The sequence below is a fragment of the Triturus cristatus genome, chromosome 4_1 (assembly GCF_964204655.1).
Source record: "Triturus cristatus chromosome 4_1, aTriCri1.1, whole genome shotgun sequence".
Classification (NCBI taxonomy): domain Eukaryota; kingdom Metazoa; phylum Chordata; class Amphibia; order Caudata; family Salamandridae; genus Triturus; species Triturus cristatus.
In genome coordinates this window covers 1,265,944,722-1,265,970,502 of record NC_140585.1, presented here as the reverse complement: position 1 = coordinate 1,265,970,502, position 25,781 = coordinate 1,265,944,722, and positions in this window count along the sequence as shown.

Genomic DNA, 25,781 nt, shown 5'->3' with positions numbered 1-25,781 from the left:
ACATCATGTCTAAAACACATTGACAAAAGCCAATATCTCTTTAATAGGCGAGACCTACCGGGTTTGGCTATGCTCATTTGTATATCCTAGCTGATGGTGTTCATGTATGATCCCTTAACCAATGTGAAAAAATTTAAATGTCAAAACTGTGTCAATTAAACAGTTATTAGGTCGCCGCCTACCAGACAGGGCAGCTGTCGGGCTATGCGAAAGACATCTTGGGGACTTTTAGAAAGATGGTCTGGGGTTGCACTCCGCACATCGCTTGTTATTGACTGTGTGGTTGGTAACTCATGTATTCTGCCTTTCTATTTGGTGACTTTATTTGCTTTAGGCTGTGCTGCTTGAGTTTGTACCTCCCCATGCTAAACTGTGCTTACAGTATTCTTGCCCAACCAGGGCCGGACTGGCCGTAGCGGGCACCAGGCGTTTTCCCGGTGGGCCATTAGGGTGGGGGGCCGTTTTTGTTACCGGGGACCTGCAATAACAGACCCCGGTAACAAAATCGGCCGAAACCGGCCCTTGCAAACAGCTCGGCCACACCCCCTCAGCCCCCCGGGGGGGCCGGCCGAACAGTTTGCCAGGGCCAGTTTCGGTTCCCAGTCTGGCCCTGTGCCTAACCTTGTTTCATGAAATAAAAAGACCTTTAAATCTTATTCAAAGACTGAGGTGAAAGGTCAAGCTGGGTTTTTGTGGGAGCTTGGTATTTATTTTGCTTTTGGCTGATATCAAAGTGAGAGCGTTTATAGGTTTTTAGGAAAGCAGTGTATTTTCTCCATGGAGCCTGCTTGTGCCCTTTATTTTACAATTTTTTTAGATATAGCGATCTCAAAAGGTATCTAATTCTTCAGCTGCACAAAATATCTGCACATTATTTGCAAAATTCCTCTTCTTTGGTGAGTTGACTTAATTTGTGAAACTGTGTTTTTTAGGACAAAGTACAAAACCATCTTTCAGTCTCAGCGTCTGCCTAACATGGTGATCTTGGGCAATTTACACTGTTAATGGCCCATTTACTGTCAAGCACAGGATAAGATCTTTTCACAGCAAAGAGCCAGCCACATTGTAACACAATTCAACAAAGCTTGGTTTTCACTTTGATGTGTAAAGCAATGATATATTTATGACATCTGTGCCACCTCATTTTGGAGAGTTGTATACCTTTAAAGACACTTTTTATGAAAGCTTTTGTGTTTATGTTTAGCTATACAATAATTATGTGTTTGACTGCAACTGTGCATTTTTTGGTACACATATATTACTGGATATAAACAATTTCCTCATTTGTCCTTGCAGTCACTAAGGTCATGATTTCAATGGTGCAGCAGGTGCAGTAGCACAGGGGCCAAGCGGTTTAGGAAACCCACTGAGCACTGATTATTGCTATAATTTACTTGTTTACTAAACAAGCAGTCACAAGTGTAGTTATATTGCAGGCACTAGGGTTCTGATTTGACTGGCGTAGCAGGCGCAGTGGCACTGGGGCCAAAAGTTGTAGGAAACCTACTGAACACCGACTATTGCTATATTTTACTACTAAACAAGCAGTCACAAGTGCAGTTACCTTGGGGGCACTAGGGGCATGCTTTGAATGGTGCAGCAGGTGCAGCGGCACAGGCGCCAAAAGGTCTAGGGAACACACTAAACACATATTATTGCTATATTTTACTACTAAACAAGCAGTCACAAGTGGATTTACCTTGCAGATACTAGGGTCATGATTTGAATGGTGCAGCAGGTGCAGTGGCCAACGGGCCAAAAAGTTTAGGAAACCCACTGAGTACTGATTATTGCTATATTTTACTACCAAACAAGCAGCCATAAGTGCGATTATTTTGCAGGCACCAGGGCCATGGTTTGAATGGTGCAGCAGGTGCAGTGGCACAAAGGCCAAAAGCTCTAAGAAACTCACTGAACACCAATTATTGCTATATTTTACTACTAAACAAGCAGTCCGAAGAGCAATTACTTTGCAGGAACTAGGGTCATGATTTGTCTGGTGCAATAGGTGCAGTGGCACAGGCAACAAAAGATCTAGGAAACACACTGAACACCGATTATTCCTAACTTTTACTATTAAAAAAGAAGTCGCAAATGCAATTAACTTGCAGGCACTATGGTCATGATTCGAATGGTGCAGTAGGTGCAGTGGCACAGGGATCTAAAGGTCTTGGACACCCACTGAACTCCAATTATTGCTATATTTTACTACTAAACAAGCAGTCCGAAGTGATTTTTTAGGTTCTTTTGTAACCATTGCACCCAAAGTAACACATTAACTAAAGCATCTCCTCTGTTATAAAACTGTAACCTTTTGGACTTTTCTGTCTACCTACATCCTATGTTACATTCAGCACATGGATATGGCACATTTTCACAGTTTTTGTATGATCCTAAAATGCTTCTGTATCTGGACACACTAACACCTTGGCAATAGCATTCTGTATTCTATGACATTAACACTTCAAGGATTGTAAACACTATATAAATACTTATAACTTAGCATATGCAAAGCCAATAGGTCTTGCCTATGCGATATCTATTGGCTTTGTTAATGTTTTTAAGCGATCTAATACAGCAGCGCTAGCTTTGGTGCAGCATAACTGAAAATAAAATAAAAATGTGCTATAACGCAGCTAGCACTAGCTGTCATACAGCTTTTTTACATTACTTTCAGCCATTAGCAACAAAGCTAAAAAACATTAGTAAAGCCAATAATCTCACATAGGCAAGACCTATTGGCCTTGCCAATGCTTATTTCATTAATGCTGACATTTCAGGAGTGTAACTAAAATGTTCATATCTAAGATATCTCCATATTAAATATAACCAGGTGCAAATTAAAATTGCACATTAGTGTAACTGTAACCACCGCGGCCATGTTTTCTTGCTTTTGCTAAATGTGCCTACTCAATATTCTGTCTATAACGATTTAGAACTTCTCTTTTACCTCTTGATTCTCCAAATGCTATAAATGCTTTTTAGTTTTTTCAACAAAAATGTATGTTCTTTTTAAATTCGAAGGACCTTTCCCATGATCTCAGACTCCAGTACCTGTATACTGTCTTTGTTTGTAAGTCAATGTGTGTCTCATTGAAAGCCTCTATATGAACCTCTATATATTTGTATTTTGCCTTTGTTTATGTGCCGTTTTTATGTTTTATGGTTCGGGGGTGCCGCCCATCCAACTGAATCTGTCATTCACAGATATTGGCTTTTCTTATTGTTAATAAACCTTCTCAAAGTTCGATTGACTTGTGCACAGACTTTAACACATATTAGGGCCTCATTTAGTGCTTAGCAGATGGTTACTCTGTCACAAATGTGACGGATATCCAGCCACCTTATTACGTGCATTATATTCTATGGCACTAATAACAAGGCAGATGGGATATCTGTCATGTTTGTGACAGAGTAACATGTCCACCAAACTTTAAATCAGGCCCTTGTCATTTATATGACAACATTTTAAGTCCTATTAATACGAGGATGCTTATGGACATCAGTATGGGCCATATTTCAACATGGGAAATGCTTTGAAATGAAGCAATAATTTTATGAACATTTACAAGTGTAGCTACTGTGGCCGGTTTCCTGGGAGCCTGGTGCATGTATTGGTTCACTGCAGATAAGTGTCAAATTTGTGTATGGATGGAGTTTTTAAAATTGTGCTGTGTCACTCAAAGACAAAATGATTTTGTGAGTACTATTGAAGTGCAACACTTTTAAAACATACATTTATTTGATAGAGGTTTTTACATACATTCAATTTGTTTTTGAAAAATACACAGATTAATTTTTGACCTTTGGTTTGAAATTGTAAGAACTAATGGGCTTGTTTTATATCCTATGAAAAATAATTTATTGTTGCGTGATTATAGAATGTGTTATGGTTTTAGATGTTTTTCAATATTTTCTTTTAAAAAGGCAGGCCTAATTGGCCTTGATCCCAATTACCAGTGTTTACCATGGTGAAAATTGGTGACAGCGGTTTGGCACTCCCTTCCTTTGCACATCCACAAGATACCTACACTGTTTAAGGAAAGTCCATCAAGTACGATCATATTGTTTCCCCCATCCTATCCAGTGAAGTGTCATGTTGTGCTTATTCAAAGATCTTTTGAAGTTCTTTGAAACTCCAGCGAATGAGGAAAATAGCATAAGTGACACAAAAGAGTATATGAAGAATTATTTTTGGGACTTAATAGCCGGTGTCAGAATATGGATGGTTCATATTGTTAGCGCCCAAGGATTGGCAAAAATTGGGTTTGAATGAAACACCTCAGTTTACAGCTTGGTCCCTCGAAATCAGGATAACGCTTGATAGGTCGGATGGAACTTTGCCAACGTGTTGCGAATTGAGCATGGTCAAATTGTACAAGACATGAATATAATCAACTGTCAGGTTCTATTATTTTCTGTCAATGACGAGAAGTTGAAAAGGTTTCCAAAACCTTTATTTATCTTCAAAGGATTAGTGTGGTTTTGTCATCTCTATCCACTTAGTCCAAAATTACTAAAATATTGAATAAATTGTGGTTTAGTGATAACATAAATCAAAAACAGAGTGTTCCATAAAGGAAATTGTCAACAAAGTAGCTAAAGGAGCCTAACCTACCCTAATACAGAACCTGTGAAGAGTTCCTCGTAGAAAAGAGCACGAATTTTTTAACATCGATGTAGTCTGGAACTTCCCATAAAGAGTTGTTCTGTAAACTCAGCCGAGTTCCTCACATCTGCAGTAGCAACTGTAATCCGTAATAGAGAAATGATCATTTCAGTACCAATGATCAAGAAAAGTCGGGAAAAAGGGAGGTAAAATAAGTAGTAGCTTGTAGCAACAAGGAGCAAGGAATGGGATTTAGGATGGGTAAAGAATGAGCTCTCTCGAAGCAGAGTCAAAAGGGGTCTCAGTAAAATGTCCTCCATGTAGTCTCTCTCTCTAGGAACATTCAATTATAGTATAAAAATGCTCAATAATGTAATGATAATTAGCAGGTATATGATTGATGCTTTCAGCCAATGGAAACCGCTCATCCCATGGAGTCGTCGACATCTGCTGCTTCTCCTCTTGATTCCCACGATAAACATTCATACTGGTACATAGTAGATTCAATGTTGCAGATATGGAACCTTGGAGGAAAGTTCTCATGAAAACCTTCTTACGTAAGCTATTAGCTGCTTTCAATGCCCCATTTTCAATACACAGGGCTAAACAAATGCAATGAAACACATCCATCGAAAATGTCATGGTTAAGCATTCATAAAATATATCTAAATTGTTCTACATTCTAACAGTCCATTAATTATAAATTCATAGCAAAGCTCATTGTTAGTGCGGGATTATCTAATATGGTGTGATGAAGCAAAAGAACATAATCTTGAAGTCAGCACATTCTTTAGTAGGACGCTTGTGCTTGGTAAAATATTCTAAATAAATATCTATTTATCTGTGTGCAAGAGTCCAAAGACAAAAATGGATTTGGGCCTAGTTACGGAAGCACATCTAGAAATGATAGCCTACCCCCCCAAAAAAATTCTCCTTAACGTTATTTTTCCTACACGTTTAAAGCAAGCACATTTCCCCTACGTGTGATTGACTTATGAATTTTTTTAGCAGAGTTTAAATTCATTCTAAAGAGATTCTTACACGTTTAAAGCAGGCACATTTTTCCAATGTGTTATTTTCTATGCAAAATTATTTTTACAAAGGTTTAAATGCATTCCAAGGTGAAATTCTAATAGGGTGCTCAAGTCAAAATTTTATTTTAAATTGTATGTCTCACAATATTATAACCTGTTATCTATCTAGCAACATGCAAATAGGTCATATTGGGAAATTCAAAGCTGTATGCTCAGCCACAATTATATGAATTGGATCTAGCTGTAGAGATTAGCCTTGTATCCCATCGACATAGGTCACATTAGAGTCGTATAGACATGTAGCAATGAATGAAGTAGTATGTCAATACATCACTCTTTAGTCTTGATCAGAGTTAAGCAATCCCAAAGTTTCCGGACAACCCAGCATACTCCACAAGTAATCAAGGGCATCTGAAAAAAAGGACCCATTAACCACCTTGGTTCACTGTTTGAAGTGGGTTCAGATAACCAGGCCCTGCAGTGTAATAGGTGGTTGGATGACGTCAGACACAGATGACAATGGGAGAGTACTTCTTCTTAGTCCTCTATATCTGGACCTGGACCTGTCACTGATCCTGTTTCAACAGGTTTCTGTCACAATGGCTTTTAACCCTGGCAGCTACCTGCTTAGATGTCACATAACCATAGACTCCACTCAGATACATCTGAAGCTTCAAGACAGCTCCTTAAGTCGTTAATCAGTTGCTGGCTGCCCTTGTTAAATGCAAGGGTGTATGCAATCCAACAGACTATGCCTCTAGAACTCAAAAACCAAGAAGCTTCTACTTGGGCTAGCGGATACCACCTTCCCTGTTTCAAGTGATTGCTGTCCATAAGTACCCCAGCTACAGCATAATTGATTGACAACGAGCTGGGCATCACTTTGGGAGTAGCCATCTATCAAGTCTCATAAAGATAGCAATCTGCCACCTATGGTCAGGATGTCAGACTGGAAGTGCTGCTTGCTGTCATGTTTGGTTTATGTGTGAAGAAGCAGTACCTTGAGTTCATCTATGCTGAGGGCCTTCCAGCAAAAGGAAGGTTTTTGGGTGGTGACTGTATTCAGAACACACTGTCATGTAAAGCATTGGCAGTGAACTTTGCTTCTCAGTAGGGCATGGGCTCTTGCACACCTAGAGAGACAGGTGCCATCCTTGTTCTATGGTATAACTCCCCTGATGGTGTTTGGCGTCCTTGCTAGGCAATTTGAGCTACTAGATTGCTGAAGCCAGACTTTCATCTATGGATGTAAGCTTTCAAGTCTGAACCTTCTGGGTTCCTAAGGATTGGATTATGGACATTTTCATTCTCTGACATGTCATTATGTTGTGTGTGATTTGAAAACCAATCTTAAAACAAGTTTTTCACGTTTTTTTATATATTCTAAATACTGGGGCTATAAATTCTGCCAAAGTTCCTGTGATGACACAAGGACTTAATATAAAAGGACATTTCATATTATTAGAAATGTTAATGCACAATTATATAAGTGATATAAGATAGATAGATAGATAGATATCTTTATGTTTAGCTTTCAAGAATTGCTGTACCCTGCCAAAACATAGAGTTGGTTATACTGAGATGTATACCACTTCACAATTACAGTTATATTTAGTGTTCCAGGGACAAGTGACACTAATATCATTCTGGCTTCATTGCACTATGTTTCAGGTATCCCCTCATCCCTTTTGAGTGCATATTCTCGCTAGTTTCTCCTTTCTCTTCTGCTTACTCTAATTGTCTCTATTTTGGTTTGAGGTGTCCCCTATCCTAAGGTCCCCATTGCTCAGGGGGTCGAAATGCCGTTGACTTGCATTGTAAACAAACCATTGACAGTCTCTGTGATATAACCAGAAGGCTGTAACTAAACATTCTGTATTGCATAATAATCATTTAGATGTACCAAGAAACCTTGTTATATGCGACAATTTGTCACCCAATATCTGTTGGTTCTATGTTCACTGCGGACACTTCGCACACTGAAGTTATCTTTTCAAATATATTTTTTCAAAATTTGCATAAATCGAATTTGGTATTCAATTGGCATTGTGTGTGAACGTCTTCTCTTTCAGCATCCCTGTACCATAAGTAATTGCCATTGCGCATTGTTATTGCCAAATATTCTTTATATTATCCACAGGAATCACTGCCTCTTCCTAATATACTATGTACCCTAGTTCCTAGTGGGTAGGGTTTCCCTCGTCTTTCGAACACGCTCTATTGATAGGCATGGCCCTTTTTTTATTTTATCCTGAAGTCGCACTGACCAAGATGTCACTCTCAAAATCTGCAGTATTGACTAGGTGAACTCCACCAAGATTCCTTCCAAGTAAACAGAAACCTCTCACCATCAATCTATGTACTGTCTATGCAGTGCACTTTTCTGGTTTACCTGGTTGCATTTCTTCTCTCCCTGTGATGCTCTTTTGTACCTACTTGTAAGTTTGCTCTTGCTTATGCTCTTGCCTTCCCTTTTGTTTGTGCTCCACTTCACCTGTTTCACTTTTTCCCCGAGTTTTACCTTTATGCCATGCATCTTGCCAAGAGCTGTGGGCATGCAGGGACTCAGTGCCTACCTCTCGGCAGTAACCAGGACGACATGTGTTAGTAGCAGACTTCCCAGCAACCATTTTCCCTTGTTCTTTGATGCCCCTCCTCTTACTTCACATCTAGTGTACTTTTCCACTGCTCCTCTACTCCTCCTGTCATCTCTTTCTTTGCTTCACCATCGCTTCACCCTTCTCCCACCTGGCCTCTGCTGGTCCGCTCTTCCTCGCTTCTCCACTCCTCTCTGTCTCTGGGTGAGTTGGGCTTTTGTATGTGTCATGCCTCTGATGCCCTCTCATGGCTACCATCTATACTGGCGTGGATGTCTCCGTCCTTTCTATTTGTCTAGCAGGAGCCCAAGCACCGGGGATCCTTTAAAGGCCCCGACAATAGCCGCACAGAGATGGGCTTGGTCCGTCCTTAAAGAGGAGATGGGGGAAAAACACTGTTGGGCAGGGCTAACTCAGGGGCCACCCAAGCAGGGTGGATATTTCACCCGGCCACAATGCAAAAGTCGTCTCTAAAATACCAGACAAGTAATAGGGCCAACACTTCCCTAGCATTTGACTTCCCTTTAACAGATCTGTCTGGCAGACAACCATCAGGGTACCTTTATTCAGGTGGGGGAAATGCGGCCTCGTGGAAAGCTCCTGGAGCCAGAAACCTTCATTTTAATATTGCCTTCCCCGATTGTCTAATAATGGGGGACTGTGGACATAACGTTTATTTCTCAATGCCTCGTGTTTTTTTCCGTGAAAAACTGGGTGCACTTACTTTTAGAGATGGTCCGGTTTGTTTTCAGGAGTGTAGTCTGGTTTTCCATCGTTGTCCTGGCTTCCCTGCTCAGGTTCATATGTAAACAGCTGCTCTATTTAGAGCATTTCTGAATTTTTTACTCTTTACACACCTACATTAAACTCCTGTAGCCCTAATCCTAGTACTTACTCTACTTCACACACCTAATTTGAGGGCTGGATGCTCTAGACTGAATACACTCCCGCTTAGCACTGACATCGTGCGCTATTATTCGCCTTCTCACTTTCTGAGCGTCATCCAGTGGTTTCCTGTGCTGGTTCCATACCAGGTTTCTCCAGATGGACCAATGGGAGATGATTCTCCAAACCTGAAGTCCAATCTTCACTATTCTATTCTAGTGATTTGTCCATTTTCCAGATTGCATGAGGCATAATCCCTTAGACTGCCTTCGGCCTGCCCCTTGCTATGAGGTGTTTCTGAAATTCTCTCTCTCTCTGCCACATGGAGACACCGAACGGCGGAGAGAGCTACTCAAAGGGACATGCAGAGAGATCTGACTCTCTCAGGTCCCAGATAAAACTGTGCAGAGTTTTCGCTGCTGAGCACCGTAGTCAACACATCCCTGTCATTTTCTAAATATCTAGAGATTGCGTGAATAATCCCACTAAACAAAGGTTTCTGCCTCAGTCGAACTGTACTCCTCGGCCCTAGAGCTAACAAACGAGTCTGCAAAGAACAACTTGAAAGTTGTTTTTTTGGAATAGCCTTTTTTTTTTTACCAGAACACAGGGGAACCCTGGTGCAAATCCAAGATCTGTATGTTTGAAAAAGGTGAGGTCTTCGGGTTGATCAACCCCTTTACTCTGCTGCAATTCCCTACCAATAAAATAGCGGCTGCTCGCTTTGAGAACACAATGCTACCACGATTGTGCTGTGCTGGCATCTACCATCTGCTCACCCTAAGTCAGATGGATCAGTCAGGCATGCAACCTTCTGGGGTTCATATGACCCCCCCAAAACGCGTCCTAGATCATCAATTGATAATGGCGTCATGGACCACTGTCATGGTTGGGTTGCCGTTTGACAGCACCATGTCCACTCTGGGAATGATAGGGCCCAAGAATGCCACTACAGGAGTACCATAAAAACAGAATCCAGTGGTAGTCCTATGGCCCAGTAATTCACTGCAATTGCAAACCCAAAGAGAACCTGTGGACCTGGCCTGATGCTTATGGTCTGGTTCACACAAGTTGGAAATGTGGTCTGCAGTGTTGCAATAGAATAGATGAATGACAGGGGGCAGCACACTCCTTTTACTTCGGGTTAGAACAATAATTTGATCACTTGTGACTTAGGTGCTACAGTGTTATGCTCGCTGTCAGTCGAGCATCAAATGTATCAGGAAAAGAAACTAACCATGGGGTGGTTACCACTGTGCACAGTGCTAGGGGTAACTAAGACCCTTCGTTATAAATCACCTTAACATATGCTGAGTAATCAAACAAATCAATAAAATTCAAAAACCATATATTAATTCATATATGTCAGTTGTTGATACACGTATACATATGGATCGTTTTTTTGACCAATATACATCACTTATAGTGCATCATGGAACTGATACATTTATATCAATGAATAAGCTCAATACATCTTTAGTTCATTCAATTTGATACATAAGAGAGTAATGATGAGCCCAATGCATTTCGGGACCGGCACGTCCCTTCGTCAGGGGAAATCTAAGAACAAAAACATAATGATAATGCACATTACTGATGAATAAACACATATTGTTGATACTCAAATAGAACCATTAATGTTGATTGAACCGTCTGTGAGCCATGCTATATTTAAAACATACCACTATTTGTGGGGTTTTGTGAGTAGAGCAAAATGCTATACTAAAGTGATGGCAGCAAGAACAACGCCACCAAAGTAGATAATGCACCGTGATGTTAATTGGAAAGGGGATAGTCTCAGTTTTTTTAGAAATACAGAGAAGTAGGAGAGTACGGTGATATGCTGAGCGAGGTGAACTCACCTCGTCGAATGTACCAGAAGAAACCTCTATGAGGAGAGGATGACGGGCAAAAACAAAATTACCAGCCAGTGATCTGCTGCAGAAGGAACCACGAAGAAAAAGTTTGAAAACTAGGGGCTAGGAAGCGGATTGAAAAAAGAATGCAGAACAAGTGTAGACACACTTACCAACAACAGTTCACATGGGAAACACAGCGGTGTAAGGCTGAAATCGAAGAAGGTATAAATGAGAAAGATGGGACTGCCCATCAAACAAACGGAAAGCAGTGGTGTCCTAAGACATAGATCGGTAATAAAACCAAGGGGGAAACTTACTTGAATAACAAGAAAACGATGGAAACGCGAGCCGTAGGAACAGGTGCTGACCGGTACCTGAGTAGGATGCTTGCGTAAATGCAGCGTATCGCTAAATACTTATACGCTGCATTTACGCAAGCATCCTACTCAGGTACCGGTCAGCACCTGTTCCTACGGCTCGCGTTTCCATCATTTTCTTGTTATTCAAGTAAGTTTCCCCCTTGGTTTTATTACCGATCTATGTCTTAGGACACCACTGCTTTCCGTTTGTTTGATGGGCAGTCCCATCTTTCTCATTTATACCTTCTTCGATTTCAGCCTTACACCGCTGTGTTTCCCATGTGAACTGTTGTTGGTAAGTGTGTCTACACTTGTTCTGCATTCTTTTTTCAATCCGCTTCCTAGCCCCTAGTTTTCAAACTTTTTCTTCGTGGTTCCTTCTGCAGCAGATCACTGGCTGGTAATTTTGTTTTTGCCCGTCATCCTCTCCTCATAGAGGTTTCTTCTGGTACATTCGACGAGGTGAGTTCACCTCGCTCAGCATATCACCGTACTCTCCTACTTCTCTGTATTTCTAAAAAAACTGAGACTATCCCCTTTCCAATTAACATCACGGTGCATTATCTACTTTGGTGGCGTTGTTCTTGCTGCCATCACTTTAGTATAGCATTTTGCTCTACTCACAAAACCCCACAAATAGTGGTATGTTTTAAATATAGCATGGCTCACAGACGGTTCAATCAACATTAATGGTTCTATTTGAGTATCAACAATATGTGTTTATTCATCAGTAATGTGCATTATCATTATGTTTTTGTTCTTAGATTGCCCCTGACGAAGGGACGTGCCGGTCCCGAAAGGCATTGGGCTCATCATTACTCTCTTATGTATCAAATTGAATGAACTAAAGATGTATTGAGCTTATTCATTGATATAAATGTATCAGTTCCATGATGCACTATAAGTGATGTATATTGGTCAAAAAAACGATCCATATGTATACGTGTATCAACAACTGACATATATGAATTAATATATGGTTTTTGAATTTTATTGATTTGTTTGATTACTCAGCATATGTTAAGGTGATTTATAACGAAGGGTCTTAGTTACCCCTAGCACTGTGCACAGTGGTAACCACCCCATGGTTAGTTTCTTTTCCTGATGCAATAGAATAGAGGCAGAATGTTGTCTACTTCCCCTGATGTAAATCTATGCATCACCAGAAAAGAACAGCAGTGGTTAATGTTGTCCGAACATAATGTGAACTCCCATTTTAAATATTTGCATTTCAAAAATCTATTCCAAATACGAAATATAGGCACTCAAAAGAATCTATTTCCAGAGGAAAATCTAAAACACGTAAAGATGTGGCACCTGCATATCTTGTTAAAAGAATTGTCTCTACACACTTAAAAAATCCAAGAACAAATTATCTCTGGGTGAAAAGTCTGAGCGAGGCCGAGTCAGGCGATAGTCTGGCATCAGACTATTCATGCCTTTAAAGTTGGGAGAAAATTGCTTTCTGCGCTTCATTTAAACTACTCACTTCAAAGAATAAATCACATCCCCTGAATGATTAGTTCAGGGCAGATCATAAACACATGTTTTACACGTCTCTACCTGATAATCTACTGGAAGGAAAATCGGCTAAAGAAGCTGATGTTGTCAAGATACATTTTTTCCTACTGATAAGTCGATTACCTATGGTCTTAGCGCCACCGATGCTCTATCGATTCCAGATCCATGCTGTGGCTTTGTGTGATTTATGGCACTGGTTGTTGTAGGACTGTGGTGGACTCATCACTGGAAGACCATGAATGGTCATCATTGGTGTGCTGACATGGCCACGGGGAGAGTGATTTTGGAGGCTGTCGGAACACGAAGTTCACACTGAGGTCATCTTGTAAAAATGGTATTTACTTTGATGGTCAATTTCCTGGTATGCTGTCATTTCAGGGCTTCTTACGTAATGTCTGCAGCAAACTCATGAAGGAAGTGGTGTCTGCAACCCAGCTTTCTAAGAGACAGCTCTACATTTTGTCTCCTTGCTGTGGGTGTGTTTTAAGGCACTTGGGTATACAACCTTTACAACGCAACTTTTACAACGCACTACACTTACAACGCATTTTTTACAACGCAACATCCACTACAACGCATTCCATTACATCGCAGGACACTACAACGCATTTTTAAAAACTACCTTTACAACGCATTCCATTACATCGCATACTACCTTTACAACGCATACCATTACAACGCATAATATTACATTAAAACCCCTACACTATCCAACAATTACCCTACTGTTGCACCCCCTGGAGTTAGAATAGTAATTTTTACCCCTATACTATCCAACACTTACCCTACTGTTGCACCCCCTGGAGTTAGAATAGTAATTTTTACCCCTATACTATCCAACACTTACCCTACTGTTGCACCCCCTGGAGTTAGAATAGTAATTTTTACCCCTATACTATCCAACACTTACCCTACTGTTGCACCCCCTGGAGTTAGAATAGTAATTTTTACCCCTATACTATCCAACACTTACCCTACTGTTGCACCCCCTGGAGTTAGAATAGTAATTTTTACCCCTATACTATCCAACACTTACCCTACTGTTGCACCCCCTGGAGTTAGAATAGTAATTTTTACCCCTATACTATCCAACACTTGCCCTACTGTTGCACCCCCTGGAGTTAGAATAGTAATTTTTACCCCTATACTATCCAACACTTACCCTACTGTTGCACCCCCTGGAGTAAGAATAGTAATTTTTACCCCTATACTATCCAACACTTACCCTACTGTTGCACCCCCTGGAGTAAGAATAGTAATTTTGACCCCTATATTATCCAACAATTACTCTACTGTTGCACCCCCTGGAGTAAGATTAGTAATTTTTACCCCTATACTATCCAATACTTACCTTAAATGCAATGTAATATTATGCGTTGTAATGGTATGCGTTGTAAAGGTAGTATGCGATGTAATGGAATGCGTTGTAAAGGTAGTTTTTAAAAATGCGTTGTAGTGTCCTGCGATGTAATGGAATGCGTTGTAGTGGATGTTGCGTTGTAAAAAATGCGTTGTAAGTGCATGCGTTGTAAAAGTGTGCGTTGTAACGACATACATCCGGCACTTGCGATGTGTATTTCTTTCTTCCTCGGTACATGACTTTGTAAACTGTTCTCTGCTTACTAGTTACAGTGCTAAAAATGATGGGTTTAAGAAACCGCGAATGGCATTAAATGGATGACGTCCTGTGATGACATTTGCTAAAGAGAACTAACAGTTCTATCAAGAGATGATGGGAGTACCGTGCTGTATTTTTAGTGCCATGCCTTTATGTCACAGTGTGAGACTTTTACTTCCTGCTCTGCAGACTGAATCATGTTTAGGTGCAGGCAGGCTGAGCGAAGGGGCGGCAGGGCTGTGTTCCGTGGTCAACCAGTGAGACCTGGTGCATTTTTCTTTGAAGACTAGGGTGCTCCGGTTCATACAGGGGACTGATTGGCTGGGCTTGTGCACTTAGAGGTGGAAAAGGTGTTCACTTCTTCCCATGAGACTATAGATTGAGTTGTAAGTGAGCTGAGGTTTGAAAAGGTGGGAGCTTTTCATATAAGTGTAAAAACAAAATAACCTATAAATACAAATATATGAATGGGGAGGACACTCATGAGAATGAAGGAATAGGGAAATGGAGAGAAAAGGGAAGTGAGAGGAGAGACGACGAGAGCTGAGGGGAGAAAAAGAAAGAAGACAAAGAAGGGAACCACTGTGGGGATAGAGAGTGAGTGGTTGCACAAGAGAGCCATGCCGGGTACCAGTGCACAGCTAGTCGCATCCGTCAGGGGTTCACTCCCCAGCATCAGTGGACTGACCTACAGTTCCACTGGGAGGACTGCCTACAGACTGGTTCCTCTGGAAGGCCGGCAGGACTGCTACTTCTCTGTCTCATTAAGTCACATGTAGAGTCATACACAATCACTGACACAGTTGCGTTCTTAGCCATTCAGACTTTATTCAACCAAGACCCATTTATATTTAAGCAGATGTAGATCCTCTGCCCTGGTGCTTCCACCACATGGAACAACCTGTTTGGAGGGAACTTCTCGTAATGTAGTTGGTGGGTGGAGTGCTGCATCGTTGAGGCAGGCGACACTTGAGACGGAGTTAGCTCAGTGTTGCTGCTCAGGAACTTGTCCTACAGTCGATGGAAGATGGAACCATTTTTATCCTGGACCCTCAGGTCTAGGAATCTTTGGACTTCCCCTTGGAAGCAAGGCAGAATAAGGTTTTGTTAAACCTAAAGCACATCATCTATTGACTTTGTGAAATCCTGGCCTGCAGCCCTGTCTGCCATCTTGTAATAGAGGTGGCATGTACCCCTGAGAGATACAACATCGTGGTCGCATTCTAGTTCGTGTTTGAGGTAATTACTTAGTCTATATGAGCTTAAGGATTCACAAAATAGCTCTTATTATAATCAGCAGAAACAACGACCCCCACATCCACCTATTTCAAGCAAAATAAATATTAGGCCTTCATGCATGCGTTCAATAACACATTTAGTCGCAAAAACAAAGTGCGCATTCACTAAAACACTCATTGGTCCTATCACTCACATGAAGGTAACTAGGTGTTGTCACTGAAGGAGTAATTTCAGACAATACGGATGTAGCCAAGAAGACATTGCAACACTAGAAGAGATAGGCATGAAGGATTTTGTAAATCGAAAAGGACTCTTTTGTGATAAGGCGGAGGAAGTTGTCCCTCTGCTGCCTTCTCTCCAGTATCTAGAAAAAGGCAGAAGTGTTGGGAAAAAGATGGATCCGGTGTAGCTTGTGACTCAGGGCTCTCTTGCGACTTGGTTTTAGCATTGCACTGTTCTATGGACTGCCTTTTGCATTAGTGTGAACATTTTGTTTCCATGTTCTTTCTGACTGAGAGCCAGGGCAGCTGCTGTGTACCCAGGGGGGTGTGGGTGGGGCTGTTGGCTCCCAGCACAGTGCAAGCTGTTGTGTTTTGAATTCTGGGAAGTCCGTATGTATTTTTGTGGAGTCCGCCACCAATGTAGCACATGTGCATTGCCTAGATTTCCCACAAAGAGTAGTGATGCTATCTGTTCACTCTAACTCTGATGCGCTTGAAGAGTTAGTAACAATAGTTTGAGGATGAAACAACGTATGATATCTATGGCTTCGTGGTGAGAGTAGTATAAGTAAACATTCTTAAGATTGCGGCTCTGGGAATGAAAGTGCTGTGAATATTTTGTAAGGTAAGTGCTTAGCACGCCATATTTAGGGGGCTAGTTTTAATTCAGTACCTAACATAACAATCTATGGTTTTGCATTGTCGAGGTTGAGCTAGTAATTATGAAGCCATGTTATTTCAGACTGGTGTATGTATACACAATAGGCGTCATGGTGACCTGCACAGCTCAGGTGCATTGATTGGCATCCACCCCCTTGTGAAAATCAGCTCTAAGATTCAAAAGGTGAAATAAAGGTAATGAGAGGTGACTTTTGTTCAATCAATCAATCAATCATGGTATTTGTAAAGCGCACTACCTACCCGCGAGGGTCTCAAGGCGCTGGGGGGGGGAAGCTGCTACTGTTCGAAGAGCCAGGTCTTGAGAAGTCTTCCGAAGGTCAGAAGGTCTTCCGTCTGCCGCAGGCGGATGGGGAGGGTGTTCCATGTCTTGGCGGCGAGGTGGGAGAATGATCTGCCGCCGGCGGTCACTCTTCGGATGTGGGGGACGGTGGCGAGGGCGCGGTCTGCGGAGCGGAGCTGGCGGGTGGGGGTGTAGAGGCTGAGTCGGCTGTTGAGGTACGTTGGTCCGGTGTTGTGGAGTGCCTTGTGTGCGTTTGTTGACATCTTCCAGGGGTTGGTCAGTTCATATGAGGGAGGCAGAGAAGTGCTTAAGTAGAATCACCACTGTGCTCACAAGCCGATTCAGTCGCACATTTTTTGTCCCTCACCAGACTCAGTCAATTAATATCAGCCTCATGTATTTACTAATTTTGATCATTCAGTCACATTTTTCGCTTACTTATTGACGAAATATCCACTGCTTAATTTGCATAAAACATAATTGCAGGGACCAAAGTTTTTCTTCGGAGATTCCTGCTTGTGCTGCTGATTGTTGCCAGGGTTGCCAAATACCAAAGCTCATTACCCTTGATTGTACCTCATGGCCTTTCTTCCATCCTCCACACTTCCTGTCTCTTTAACCTACTATTTCCGGTTCCTTAGCATTCATATTTTCCCCCTTTGTCCCTGTTTTCCGATCTTTCTCGTCCTCCTTCTTCCTCCATTCTCTGCCTTTCTGTATCTGATGATAAAAGTTAAGCGGTGGTTCCCAGGAATGAACACATGCAACCGCTGGCACAAATTAAGCACCCAGTCCATCTCTCGGGCTCCGTATAGTACCAGAGAATGCCAGGGCCTTGGCAGGCATTCTGTAGGGCCACATAAATGTAAAAACAATAACCTGATTATACAATTAGAAGTTGTACTGAAAATGTGGCATAGCAGAAGCCCCCATGCACAAAGAGTGGACATTCCAGCTTTACAGTGAACACTTAACGTTTGTGACTTCTCGTCCGCCACGAGGAAAGAGAGTTCACTGAACTGAAGGAGCAGAAGGAACGGGCGCTACACAGCTCCCAGATTCTGCCAAGATCCCAAAGCTGGGAGAGGTCCTTGAACTTCGGATAAGGCAAGCAGCCTAGTGTCAAAACCCACAGGAAGAAAACACAAAATGGGCAAAGCAAGCAAGGGACAAAGAAAGGATTCGCAGTATTAATGTCTATAAGGGGCATATGTATAAAGCCTTTTTCCCGTTCGCAAACAGGCCGATTCTCAGAATCGTCCCGTTTGCGAACGGGAAAATGCCTTTTGGGATGTACCATCCCAAAAGGCGCTCGCACATTAGGGAATCGCAAAATTTGCTATTCCCTATTTTGCGAATGCATTTAAGGAATCATAAATTGTGATTCCTTAAATGCAATTCTGGAAGCACCCAAGTTGTGCGATTTTGCCTTAAGAAATCGCAAATTACCATTGGTGGTAATTTACGATTTCTATGAAAAATGCACTTTTTTGCATTTTTCAAAGTGCCATGTGGTGCACATACATGCCACATGTGCACACATACATATTTCAGGGGTGCAACAGGGTGTCCTTTTGACACCCTTGCACCCTTAAAATTGCATTCGCAATTTGCGAGTACCTAATGGGTACTCGCAAATTGCGAATGTCTTCCCTTTCATTCCTAGGCCCATAGGAATGAATGGGAAGGTATTCCTTAATTGCGAATCACACTTTGCGATTTGCAATTAAGGAATACGTAGGAATCGCAATTAATAATGCGAAACCTACATACATTTCATTTTGCAAGTGCTTAATAGCGATTCGCTAAAACTCGCAATTAAGGACTCGCAAAACGATTTTTTCATACATATGCCCCAAAGGTCTAACTCGTTAATTGATAACTATGCTGAGGCAAAACCTCAGACATAAGGCAATAGCTAGTCGCAGGAGTGGGGATCAATGAGTACTCAAGCTGGAAATGAATATCCCTGCATTGGTAGGCCGCAGGAGTGGAGTAACATCAGGGCCTTACAAGCATATGCAGTTGTGTATTTAATAGGGGCAGTAGGGCAAGTGTGCCAAGGGCTAACTGGCTTTATCTTTGTTTTAGGAATCTCCTGGTGCGCCCCCCGGGCCAGTGTGCAGGTGAAAAGTGGAACAAAAATAAATTGCATATATTTCAAATTCAAATGCAAGTTATTTGCAAACGTGAGTTCAGTCTGAATAAAGATAATTTAATTTTGCAAATGAATTGCTTGTATTTTAAGGTAAATGGTATGCAGCTCATTGTGTTTATTGGTTGTTAGTTTTTGCAGGGCTGAGCAGTGGAGGTTGGGGAGTAGTGTGTGAGTTGGGGGTAAATAGGTAATTAGTGAGTTAAGAACAGAGGTGTAATGGCCACCAGTAAAAGACTTAGGTGGGTAGTGGGATATGGAAGTCAGATGGCCAGTAGGGACAGTGAAATGTGTTGTCATAGTTTGGTATTGACTGAAGCAGGGGCATGTGGATTGTGACTGATGCGAGGCAGTGTGTAGAGGATAGGATGGGAGGGAAGGTTGGAGCCGGAGGTTGGAAGCTGGCGAGGTGTAACTGAGGTGGAGCAGGGCAGTAGGAACAGGTGGGAAGTGACGGATGAGACTGGCCAATTGCGACTAATATTGGGTCGGGCTCATATTATGCGAATAAGGCATGGGCAGATTTGCGGGACAGTTGGGTAGTGTTGAGTGTGTTCAGGGGTGTGGTGGTCAGACGGGTGGTGATGGGTGGAGTGGGGGTGTAAGTGGGGCAGGTGTGTAATAAATGAGGTGGAGCAGGAGGTAGGAGCATGTGGAGCAATGGGCAATGGCAAACGTGGCCTCAGAAGTGTAAGGAGCAGGTAGCTAATGAATGGGGTGTAGGCAGAATTGGGAGGTGAGTAGTGTCTGGGCTGTGGGCACGGGTATGAGCAGTCAGGCAGTGACGGTTGTGACAGAGGCGTGAGTGTGGGGTTAGTGGTTAGTGATGGAGGTGGGGGAAGGAGGAAAGATGTTAAGGTGGGAGAGAGACACCGAAGGCAGCTAGGTAATGAATGGGGTGGGAAAGAGATGTGGGTGAGTGGATAAATGCTGGGGTAGGTGTCTAAGGTGCCAGAAATTAAATGTACATCACATTCAGGCATCACCTGAGCAAAACTACCCTGTCTCCTGTCTCTAGCTCAAACAGCATATGTGCATGCATCTATTAAGGTACATCTCACTGCAATATCAAGTTATAGACGCTCGCCAAATTCTCTGTCTTTGTGGTCAGTCAGAATTATTAAACAAGGTATTAAATAATTGTTCAGGGTTTTCCCTCCAGTGGGGACTCCTCCCCCTGAGTGGCAGCTTAATGTAGTGCTATCACAACTAAAAAAGAGCCCTTTCGAACCCATACACAGAAGTTCCTGTCAAGTAGTACTGCTACTGGCATCAACATCAGCCATAAGGGCGAGGGAAATAGAGGCCATTACAACTAAGGAACCTTTCTTACGCTTTACAGATGATTCCATAATTCTCAGGACCAATCCGAAATTTATACCCTTAGGTCCCTTCCAATTTTCACTTTCATGAACATGTAATACTACAAACTTTCTTTCCAAATCCACAGTCACCAGTGGAAAAATCCTTACATGCACTAGATGTTAAAAGCTGTCTGAAATTCTACTTACATCGCACCAAGCAGGTCAGGACTACTGACCAACTGTTGGTTACATATGGGCACACTCGTTAGGGTGAACCAGTCACAAAAGCAACCATCGCTCCAAGGATCTCAGCTGCAATCCAGTTCTGTCATTCCAAAGCTGGCGAGCCGCTGGCGGCTAAAATCAAGGCGCGCTCAACTAGAGCAGTCTCCACCTCGAATGCCTTGCTTGCTGGAGTGCCTCTCGAGAAGATATGTCATGGGGCGACATGGAAGAATGTGCATATATTCACACATTATTATTGCCTGGAATCGGCGCACTGCAGCGATGCAGCTGTTGAACAAGTGGTGCTACACCAATTTTTGAATAAGGTGAGACACTTTTGGTTACATCTGTTTGCTTAAAGACTTTTACAAGTAATGAAATATGATCATATGTTTATTCACATACAGATGTATATTTCTCTGTATATATATTTTATACCCACCATCTGCTATTTGTGCGATCGGCATAAAAGTGTACAAATATAGTAACTGCTTGCTGATCTTATTCAAGCGTATGAAAATATGTGAAAGATCCAATACTGTAGAAAAAAATTAGTTACTTACCTGTAACTGTAGCGGTATCTTTCATAGATTCACATACAATCCACCCTCCTCACCTTAGAGGCTCCCCTCAGAGCAGTGGTCTACAAATGTTTTAATGCCGCACCCCATGAAAAAAAAGGTCAACGGGCCCCCCCTCAAGATTTTTCAGAATTATTTTTATTAAATTGGCAATGTTTAAATATGTCTAGACTTTGCTCAGATATGACTAGACTTATTTAAACATTGCAGTTAAGTTCTGTTACTGTTTTGAAGATGCAATCAAATATATGATTGCCAAATATACTGTTCTGGTCAGGCTGGCCATACTAACGCGTAAAGGTATCCACAGTGTGTTTATTAGAAATGTGGGGGATTTTTAGGATGTGTACCTCTGTCTTCAGAGTCATAAATTAAGGTATTGGATGAGAAATCCAGGTGAGCCTCAACCTTGCGTGGACTCAATGCTGCCAGTAGGTAACGTGTCCAGATGCCCGGCATTGGAAGCGCATGGTCTTAATTGGCTAAGTGTGCCTAACTTCATGTGGCATCTGACTTCATGGTGTTTTGGGGACGTGTGCACCCTTCCCGCCTTATGTGCTTTATTGGGGCCAATCTCCCTGGACCATTGTGGTGTTGCTGCTCCTATCTGTGGTATCGATCTGGGATTTCCTGTTTGTGTGTTTGTTTGCTGGCTACATGACACCCATCCTGTGATCTGTCATTCTGTGACCTCGGGCATCGGTCTCAGGGCCAACCTAACTACATATTTCTGAGTCTGAGTCAACGTGGAGTTCACAATGGGCAAATTAGTCAATAAAGGTGCTATTTCGTTTTTATACATGAATGTATCATTGCCATCAACTTTTTCAGTGTTAACATTTCCCCCTCTAGTTGAATTTTCAACTACACTATCCAAACCATACTTCATGACAGTTACTTTATTGGGGGATTATTGTTCTTCGGTCTTGACAATTACTTCTTTCCTAGGTAGTTGTATTCTACCCAAATTGAGGACTCAGTTTTTACAGCAGGAAATCCCCAATTGAACGGAGCCACACACAAACAAGAACATGATGAAAACCGTCAACAGTGACAGGCTCAATCCGGACAGCCACTGGGAGAGCCAGAAAAACCAATTCGAGAACCACTCCTGCTTAGGGGCACCTCCCTTCTCATGCATGTCTCTTTGTACATGGAGCAGTGCCTGGATGGCCAAGAGGTGGGTTGCTGTTTTTCCTTGATCAAATTAAGGCAGAGTTCAGTGCTGTTCATCACTGTAAGCATTCACCATCTGGTGATTTAGAGCCAGCGGGCATAGGCTTTCTTCTGCACGGTGAAGAAGGGTATGGACCCTCCCGTCGATACTTGTGAGTCCGAGAACAGTCTAAATTTTCTGGAATGCCCTTTGTACTGAGCCCAGCCAAACAAACTGCAGTTATTTTTTCACGAGTCTGATGCAGCAAGGTTGTCTTCTTCCTTAGCGGGTGCTGGTACAAGTCTGATAATTCTTCCCCGGGAATGACCAGGGTAGGAGTGTGTATGATCACAAGTGAACAAAGTCTGCGCCATCCGGGGACAAGCTGAGTGTAGGCAAACTCGCCGCAGTGCCAGTACATATCAATCAGCATGGAAGTGCCCCATTGCATATCCAGAATGTGGAGGATTGTGCCACAGTTTTCATTTGTACCCAATGGAAGTTTTCCTTTACTCCTGAAACGTAAGAAACACAGTGTAAGTTTCAGTGCAATAAGGTGTTGCCCCATCCCTTCTAAAATAAATAAATAAACCATGTGTATCCACCCACCTCGGTAGCCGAGATTACCTGACATGGAATCTCTGTGCTTTCGTTCAACTCTCCTCTATGAGACCCATTTCCTTTAGTATCATCCAGCTGGATGGCCCTACATAGGAATTCCATGGCGGGGGTCCACTTGTTGTTAAAGAAGAGTGCCTCAGATACACTAAGAGCCACCTTTGAACCACAAATGGAGGCTGGAGCGGATGTGTATGTGAATTGAGTTGGAGTTTTTGCTACCTTCAATAATCTCTTCTCTGGGAGGTCTTGGGACTGAACAGTATCCTCCCCTATGGGTACATAGAAGTGCAAAAATACATAATTTGTAATTGAACATTGCAGGTCTTTGATATGGATCCAGGGGGATGGACATGGTCCTCTGGTTATGATTTGGCAGCTGAAAGGTGGTGCACTTTGAGGTTTGTTTGCAGACATGTTGGATAAGAACTTGGCTCATTTGTTAATTCAGAAAAACATTGCATGTGCACCGTTAATAATGATCGTTTCTTTGGGAATCCTGTATTTCTCTCAGGAGTGGGTTTTCCACACTTCATTTCCGCATTTCTTTTGCGGGGCACCAGAAAGGGCCCCGGTCATGGTATCTTTTTGATGGTTAAAGCTTAAAGGTGGTTTATGAGTATTCAGGCGAATTAATCTATTTTATAAGCCTTCGTTCTTAACTGGGGGCTTCGATTGGAGTGTTCTTGTGATCATGGGGATGGATCTATTCGTTTTTATCTAGAGATTTATGGGCATCGCCGGTTTCCCTAGACCCGGTCTCTCTTGATGTGTGCCTGGGGGCATCATCGGTGCAGGTTGCTTTCAACGTACGCATGTGTGGGACTGTACGAAGAGGGGGCATGTTGCTGTTATGTGTTGGTGTTGGTTGCAACATGCCCGAGATCACATGTCTCGGCATTAGGCTTGCAATGTACCCCTCCCATGTGGCGCCAGATATTTTGGTTCCAACCTGTCTCTAGAGACTTCCTTTATTTTTGGGCTACTTTTGTTGGGTTTTGGGTGCTTCCCTAGATCTTGCGCGATCTGCTATTTCACTTATCATGAGGTGGAGGAGGTCGGAAAGTCGTTCTGTGACTCGCATGTACCCCTGATCGCGCGCCTGCTTTCTCGGATGGTGTATGTGAGGCCTGGTGCGTTGGTCAATTCCTAGGCCTGATACAGGGGTGAGCGCATTCTGTGTTCTACTCTCACCTGAAGCTGTGATGGACTTTGTGGCCTCCCCTCTCCCAGGCACCCTCCTCTCCCTCAACCTTGTCTTCTCAGTCGTGTTTAGAGCTGCAGTGTCTGGCTTGAGGCATGAGAATTCCGACTAGTGGGTGTGCTCCCGATGCTTATTTTGGAAGGGTATGGCATGGTGACCAAACTTCGGAAATTCGAAAAACCTGAAGGAAAGAGCAGAAAACATTGTTAAGATCATAACAACGTGGGGAACCTGGGGCCAAGGCCAAGAACCCTCGACGGAACTATACCTAGGAATGATAAATGGACCGGGACTCCCTTGCAACTCCAGAGCGACTGGCTAAACTGACAAACCTCCCCACCAGCTCAGCATCATACGGGTGCCTCACAACTTATGACTCTTATTTGTGTGCTGTGGAGGTTGTGGGATTTTCACTATCCCAGGCATATGGGAATCCCTGATCCCACCACTTGAGGACAGCTTTGTTTTAGTACTGAAAGGGGGCCTCTATCTGGCCGGATGCTTCTAGTTTTTGGGGCTGCTGTCGGCACTTCAAGCCTTGAAGGAAACATGAGTCCCGGGCTGAATGACCGAGAATGGGGACCTTTCGATTTAGTGATCGGAACCCATCTCATTGACTTTGGATGGGGGAACCTGGGTGCCTGCTTATCAAGTACTTGGTCTGGGAGCCGCCCTGGCCCCTCATCAGACTGCCCTCCTCCTAGGGCGTGACCAGCCAACCCCACCCTGGGGGATCAACAGCAGAGTAGGACCTTGGCTCTCACAGGGGCCCTTAATGGTGAACTTTAGTAAGGATTCTTGTTCGGCAGAACACATATAGCAGCCCTGAATACCCAGATGCAAGTAAAAGTTTGTATTCCCAACATTGTCCCATCAGTCCTTCTTTTGGCTTTGGTACAGTTAATTCTTGGGAAGTGGGTGAATGTGAATGGGTGGTATTTTACTCTGAAGTTTTATCTTACTGCGTATTTGGACACTATGTTTGTGTAAAGACATCACCTCCCCATACAGTTATCCTTCCCTGCCGAGGCTGTGGTCCGGTCCCTGTTGGGCTGAGTTTCCTGTCTGCCATTTCTGTTGTCACATGTTTGTCCAACTACTTGATCCCTGTTGCGATGGTGCTGCAGCTGACTGGGCTCCCTACGGCTGAATGTAAGGTATATTTGGGTTTCTTTGGACTTCGTTTTGTGGATTTGGATTTTGTGGTATGATTTTAAGTGGCATCTGTATGTCAGGTGGCCCATCCTGTGGTATTAGTAACATTACCAAAGGTCTCGTTGCTGCCAATCTCTCAGGCCTCTGCTGCTATAGCTAGGTCAAAACCCTCTGGGGTTTTGCAGTTGCTCCCTCTTTAAGACTGGTGCCATTTGCATGCTCATGGCCAACTCGGCCCCCTCGAGAGTGGTCTTTTTCAATTTGTGTTGGACCAATTTAGGAGTGTCTCTCTGGGCTTGCTCCTGTTTTTCTCTATTCTTCTCTTGTTTCTTTTGTGGTAATGCAATATATGGGCTTTAATTCCCATCAGGGTTTGGTGCCTAACCCAACCACGCTGTCCAATGAACTTTGTATCTCCATGGGCAGCCACTTTTTGAGAATATTGTAAAAGGATGCGACTTGTGGGCCCGTGTCAGTCCA